The sequence below is a fragment of the Notamacropus eugenii genome, chromosome 1 (genome assembly GCF_028372415.1).
Source record: "Notamacropus eugenii isolate mMacEug1 chromosome 1, mMacEug1.pri_v2, whole genome shotgun sequence".
Classification (NCBI taxonomy): Eukaryota; Metazoa; Chordata; class Mammalia; order Diprotodontia; family Macropodidae; genus Notamacropus; species Notamacropus eugenii.
Genome location: NC_092872.1, coordinates 223,554,279 through 223,561,895, shown reverse-complemented (window position 1 = coordinate 223,561,895; position 7,617 = coordinate 223,554,279). Strand labels below are relative to the sequence as shown.

The following is a 7,617-nucleotide window of genomic DNA, read 5'->3' as shown; positions in this document are numbered from 1 at the left end:
TTTCATGGAAGATAATGTCTAGGCTCTTTTTTGATCATGGCTTTCAGGTAGTCCAATAATTTTTAAATTATTTCTCCTGGAGCTATTTTTCAGGTCAGTTGTTTTTCCAATGAGTTGTTGGACCTTATCTTCTATTTTTTTCAAATTTTGGGTTTTGTTTACTAACTTCTTGGTTTAACTCATAGTCATTCATTTCCCTGAACTCAATTCTCTCTTTCAAAGAATTATTTTGTTCAGTGACCTTTTGAACCTTCTCCTCCATTTGGCTAATTCTGCTTTTTAAAACCTCCTTCTCCTCCTTGCCTTTTTGGACCTCTTTTTCCAATTGAGTTAGCCTCTTTTTAAAGCTGTTATCTGCTCCCCTGGGTTCCACGTGGCCAAGGCAGGGCTGGGCTCTGCTCGACGTCCTGTGTGCGACAGACCTTTTTCAAAAGGTGTTATTTTCTTAAGCATTTTTTGGACCTCCTTTAACAAGCTGTTGACTTGCTTTTCATAATTTTCTTGCATCACTCTCATTTCTCTTCCCATTTTTTCCTTCACCTCTCTTACTTAATTATCAAAGTCCTTTTTGAGCTCTTCCATGGCCTGGGATCATTGCATATTTATTTTGGAGGTTTTGGATGCAGAAGCCTTGACTTTTATGTCTTCCCATGATGGTAAACATTGTTCTTCCTCAAATGAAAGGATGGGAGAGAATACCTGTTCACCAAGAAAGTAAACTTCTATAGTCTTATTGTTTTTTCCTTTTTTGGAGGAACATTTTCCCACCAGTTACTTGACTTTTGGGTCCTTTGTCAAGAGTAGGGTATGCTCTAGGTACCTGTAAGTTCTTAGTTCCTCCAAGATGTCACAATCAAGGGAGAGGAGTTTATTCCCTGACCTGGCTCATGGCTGAGATTCACATCAGCTGCTCAATTCCCCCAGGGGTTTTAAGCTGAGGGCTCCAACACTGGAACAATGGATGCTGGCTGCTGCTTGGAGTGGCCACCACCACAGCTGCCACTGCCACCACTACTGCCACTGCCACCACTGCTGCCACTGCCGGGGCTGGGGCCAGGTTCAAGAGAAGGCCCTGCTCCCTTTTCACAGAGGTGAAAAAGCCCTCTCACTGACCTTTGAAGCTACCTTTAGTGCCTGTGGGTTGAGGGATATGCAAACTTCAACTGTTGTGGCTGGGAATTCACCTTCGAGGCCTGCTCAGGCCCTGCTCCTCCCAGTACCATGTGGCCAAGGCAGGGCTGCACTCTGCTCATGTTGGGTGCAACAGTCTTTGCCTGTAGGCCTTCCAGGTCACCCTGTGCTAGAAATCTCCTCCACTCTGTCGTTTTGAGGCTTCTACTGCTCTAGAATTTGTTGAGAGGCTTTCTTTAGAGATATTTTATGGGCTATGGGGGAAGAGCTAGAGTATATTCATCTTTCTACTCTGCCCTCTTAGCTCCAGTCCCCAATTGTTAACTTTTAAGTGTCAGACTTGAAATCAGAAGATGCAACAAATTTTCTGAAATCAGAAAATGCAATAAAGTAGGACTTGATTTATTATTTTCCTGTTTATCGTTTAAAAATGTAAGAAAGAATTAAGAAAGGATGGAGAAGGTATGGATAATGTAAATTAAACTTAAAAATGTATCTTGCAAACTTTTTTTGAGAGACAGTTGATAAACATTTACCAGAACATCTCTGGAATAAATTATTTTAAAATGCCTTACTCAATCTTATGGGATAGGCTGTTATAGATATAAATACATAATATGAAAATAAATTCATTTTTAAGAACAAGAGCAAAAATAGCTTTTAAAATATCTACTGTAAGGTTTTCATGCAAATACAATGACAATTTTAGGATGCATATTTTTTTTTAAAGATTTAAAATGAGTCCTAATCTCTGTTCTTAAAAAATGTAGATTGTCATTAATTGGAAGAAGCTAAGTGTCCAAATGGACAGATAGGATACACCTGCTCTCTTTCTCCCATTCCCTCCTAACTGTAATTGAAAGTTATTTCTTTGGAGATGCATATTGCAAATTAATCCTCATTCCAGTACTATTTATTGCTTTTCAATAACAAGGAGTTATGCAATCTTCCTGGTTTCCTCCTTCCTCTCCATGCTTGGCAAAGAGAGAATAATTTCATTGAACGTTTCCTTTTGGAAATGGAATCACTGTTAAACTAACTATTTTTTGTGTGTGCTGTAGTGTAATAATGTAAGTGAAAGATGGAATTCAATAAAAAAATTCATGTATATACAGAAACAAGGGTGCTAATCTGATCTATAGAACATTGCAGGTACCTCCTTTGAAATGATTGCTTACTTTTAGAAAATATGATTCAAAAGATTTTATGAAGTTTTTTCCTTCCCACTCTCTTAAGCTCTCTCCTTTTATTACAATATATGCCATTTGGTATCATACTAGTAATTCCATGTTTTTTGTTAATTTCCATCAAAGAGGGGAAAGTAAAGGTGATGAAGACAAATTCAGAGAGCTGCAGAAACAAGATGAAGAATCTGAGGGTTTTGCATAGAACAGGTCACTGAAAATGGTTCAACATACAAATGGGATTTGGATTCATCTCCATGATAAACTGAGAGGGAAGACCCTTAGATATTCCAGTCTATGTGTTTGTACAAGAAAGCATATTGTTTATGGAAAGATACAGAAGCCTAAAAGAAGGAGAACCAGTGGAATTCACAATCTAAAAATCTTCCAAAAGACTTGAATGAATATGGATAATGGGCCCTTGAGGAAGTCCCTGCTTAGGAAGTGGGAAACAGTCCAAAGAGAAGACACTGCAAAATAGAAAACCAAAAGGAGATTGAGATATAATTTTTCTTCTAAGGATGGCTTTGACTCTGTCCCAAAAATTTTGGCCATGACACAGTTTTGATGCACAATTAGACTTGACTACAATGAACAGGAATTATAGATGCTACAAATGTGACAGCCTTGATCATCATATCAAAGAATGTAATCTACCTCCTCAGCCAAAGAATTGCCATTACTATCACAGCAGCATGCACATGGTGGCTAATCACACCTGTAAAACTGTTCCACAGCAGTCTTCTAGTCCCCAGAGAAGACATGAGGCCACAGCCATCCACTTCAAGTTTCCTCCAAGAAGTGGGGTGAGTCTATGGCTACTCATCTCCATTCTATTCTCAGGAGGGTGAATCAGAGACATCAGAAAGGTCAGGCAGGTCACTTTAAGAAACTTCCTTGACTAAGTTATCCATCTCACCTGAAAAACAAAACAGAAAGGGGTCTTCTATTAAAAAAAGGGAAAAAAAGGAAAATTGTTTTTATCTCATACCTTTTTTTTCTTCTTACCTATTTGGGTTGTCTACCTCATACAAGTAAAAGGAAAGTAATTTTACCACCAGCAGGTGGCATAGGATTTTAAATACTATTGAGGAACTGTGAAATTTTTAAAAAATCAGACAAATCTCTCTAAGACACATATTTAAGCAGAGTGTCATGTTTTATGTTGTTGGAAAAATGAGAGCAAATATGAGAGTATATCTACATATACATATGTATTTATACATGTATATATATTTATATATGTACATATATATTTTATATGTGTATGTATAGATATAAGCACCTACTCTCAACCAAATGGAAATGTTCGAGGGTTGAATGTCCATGTGAAACAATATTCACATTTTAAGATGTATTTGAAAATTATTTCCTGGAAACTTCCTTGAAATATGGTCTTTTTTATTTATAGCCACTTATAAACAAGAAAAATATTACTTTTACTCTTTATTTGAACCAAATAATACCTCCCATCTCCTAGCTTCCAGTCATGTGGTACTAAGTGTATCAAGACATCCACTTCTCTCCATTTTGGGATAACTTTTTGGTTTTTCTTTTTCTTTTTCTAATTTTCATAGATCAGCATTTCCTATTATGGCATCTCAAAAACAGTTATCTTAATGCTCTATGCCTCTTTAACCATTTTTATTTATTTTTTAATATAGAACTCCAGAAAAGACAATTAATGTGCATTTTATGTGATGGTATCTCAATGTTACTTTACATGAATAAGGCTTAATTGTGAGTTAGATGCCTAATAGGAAGAATGAAGGGAAGATGATGTAAAAAATGTTATGGCTTGATCATATTGTATGGTATTGTGATACCACCTCATTTTCATCCTTTATATATTGTCAGGTTTTAAGGGTCTGTTGGGAGCAGCAGTTTTCCTGGTCAAGTTAATCCTGCTAACCATTGTTTTAGATCATTGTTTTAGATTTTTTTAAAAAAGTGAAAATTATGGAGAAAAACTCTAACAGATTGATGTATTTTTTTGGTGGTTCTCCCCTCCCCCAGAGAATACAGGAATAAATCTGTGTTTTAAAGAGATCAAATGAAAAATACAAATAGACAGAAATGGTCCAAGAAGGTCATTTCAGTTTAAATCTTTCACCTATTTTCTCTACACATATTTGATCATTTCTTCAGTCTATCAATAATGTCATTTTTCAGACTGCCTGAATACTTATGATAAGCAATCCTACTGTTGCTAATAATGAGCATTTAGATAATATTCATTTTTTTCTTTCTGTACACAATTACTATTAGTTGACTCCTACCAAGGGACTATGGTCTGGCCCCAGAAGATTCATACAGAAAGGGGGAGGGGAAAAGAATTCTTGTGAATAGTTAGCACTCAGAAAAAGAATGGGCTTGGTATGAATTGACTTGAATATTTTGCAATGCAAAACAAAGTTTATTGAAATCAGTGTGCCTACCACCCTAAGGTTTAGAGGCTTTGGAGCTAAAGGATCCACTCACCCAAATCAGAAGGGATACCTGCCCAATGATCATGAACTTCATGTCTTTGGAGAATACAAGAGCCAATTGAGAAGAAAGAAGCACGTTGAGAATATAAGTATAAGGACTGGACCCGGGATTTTAGTGTTATAGAGAAGTCCCATTTGTGGAAAAGCCCTCCTCTAATGCAGATTAACATATTCTTGGAAACTTATTAGAGATTTGCCTAGAACACAAAACCTTTCGTGATTTGGCTACAGTCACACAGCCACTACATGACAGGGGCAGAATCTCAAGGAGCTCATCGTTTTGGCAAGGCTGGCTTTCCATCCATTCTGCCACAGAACTTCTCATGGAAGTATAAGGCAGCTAAAGAAAGGTATAAGAAAGAAAGTAGAAGAAAGATCTTATAGGGAAGGTTAAAAAATGCAAACACAGTCTATTTGTCCATGCTTTTCACAAATTAGAATGTCATTAGGGTGACAATTTCAGAACATCCTCAGAGCAAAAGCAAAGATAAACTAAATAATTTGATTTGAACTCATGAAAATTATAGATGCAACTCTCCATGAAAGCCTCAACACTGTCTGCCTCCATCTATCTGTCTGTCTCTCCCTCTTCCCCTTTCCCTCCCCCTCCTCTCTGTCTGTCACTGTCTCTCCCCCTCCCCTCTCTCCAGAATCATCTTTAGACACATTGAAAACCGAAAACTGGTGAAGAGTTTCAGGAATAGTGATACAAGCATAACTAATTTAAATTAACTTTTGAAGGATAACTAACACTTTAAGTTGAGGATTTCAGTTCAATTAAAATTTCTCCTACTTATTGGCTATGTGGTTTTGAATAAGTCACTTTATTTCTCTTTTCCTCATTTGTGAAATGAAGGGTTTGGACAAGATGACCTCTAAAGTATTTTCCAAGTGTAAAACTATGATCCTCTGGTCTTTCCCTGACTAATCTCTTAACTTCCATGATAATGCCCTTATAATGACTGGAGTTCATGTGTTCCATAAAGATCATTTAAGCAGAAAAGTGTGCTATAGAAAAATCAGATTGTGAAAGACTTTCCAACTGATGAAGACTTCACATATCTGTAATTTCAAAAGGAAGGCACTAACGTTAAAGAGAAAAAAAAATCTTCTTTCATGTAATGGGGTTTTAACTGAAATGTAAAGGGAGTCAGGGAAGACAGTTTAGCAGTGAATATCAGAATGCCTGACAACCAGATAGGATACATTTTACCCCTCCTCCCAGGGGTTTCTAGTAATCCTTAAGGGAGCTGGGGAGAGTCTATTCTATGCCATTGACTATAGTTTTACCCAATGGTGTTCACAAAGTTCTAAGTGGCTCCTGAACCCCAGTTCCATTTAACAGTCAGATTAACTCTTACAAACGAGTATATACTTCAAATATATAGCAAGAATAAAGATATAAACATTCCCCCAACATCTAGAGGTATAATGTCCTTCCACCACCTCAGTGTCTGCGGAGGAGAAGGGAAATGGTTTCCTAGCTTAGCTCAGTTTCTATATAGCACAGTCCCACCAATTTCCAAGTCTAAAGTTCCCCTTGGGGTAAAGTTTCAGTCATCCCTGTGTTTTAGGAATTCCTTACTTTCCTGGCAGCAACAGCTGCCTCTAAGGCCACCATAGTTCAATTCTGGGTCTGGAGATTTCATTTATGCTTTTTAACTAAAAGACACAAGTAAGATAAACAACATAAAATTCCAGCTCTGTGTTGGATGCTCTCCCCCTGCCACCCCCACATACGCACACTGAGTAGGAAATGTTTTCTCCCAGAAGCAGGTTCTTGGTTATTCCTACATTGCTGCCTCCAAGTAGGTGATCTGGACATACTTCAAAACCTTTTTATACCATGAAGTAAAAATAAGGATGGAGAGAGTTCTAGGCATCAGGAACAGCCAGTGAAAAGACTCAGATTTAACCAATAGAGTATCATGTCAGAATTACTCAAGAAGTTCAGTGTCACTGGAATACAGAGTGAATGGAGGGGAGTGAAGTACATTTTAGAAAGATGAGAAGAGACCTTATGAAGAGCTCTAAGAACCAAACATTTCTTGTCACCACAGAATTTAAAAAGTACAATTTGAGGAATAATACCATTTTCTCCTCTTTCTTGATTTTACACTGCTGTTCGTGACACTACTTAAGAAGGACAAAGGATTTAACTGTGTAAGCGTTCCAAGTCAGTGGCCATATGCTCAGTTCTAAACTACTATGATTTGTCAGGTTCTCTCACCTTCTGATGACAGTCCATCTTCTCAAATGAGATGCACAGCAGCAACTGAGTTGCCTAAGTCATGTAAATGGGCTTTATTAAGCATTATACATTAAGACTGCAAGGTCATTGGCTTGACATTTTCTGTCTTGCAATGTATAGAATTCATTTGCTCAAGTTACAAGGAAATTTTTGTGGGACCTTCATCATGTAGCTTAAATGAATAAATTAATATATTACATCATCTCAAAGTAAGACAGAAAATCAGAGGTCCATACATAGACAAGAATTCACTCTACAAATATCTGATGGATGGATTTTAATCCTAAAGTGAGGGAAATCTACAGGATCCTGAAACATGACACTCTGCTTTAAGATAGCCTTAAATGTGAGAAATGTTCCCCTCATCCCTTACAATAAGCTTAAACCAAACTCTCTAGAACTTCCAATAATCTCTATTTGCTGTATCTTCTAGTACCAAGCATAATAGTCCAAATTATTCTTCCGTAGCTCATAGGATCATTTATCTAAATCTTAAAAGGACCAGAGATACCATCTAGTTCGACCACTTTATCATTCAAATGAAGAAATTGAGCTTAAGTGT

At 37.0% G+C, this 7,617-nt stretch overlaps 1 pseudogene; it reads left to right on the top strand.

The window, feature by feature from the left end:
• Positions 1-2,418: 2,418 nt before the first annotated feature.
• LOC140513092 (protein lin-28 homolog B-like) lies at positions 2,419-3,353 on the top strand (annotated as a pseudogene).
• Positions 3,354-7,617: the final 4,264 nt, after the last annotated feature.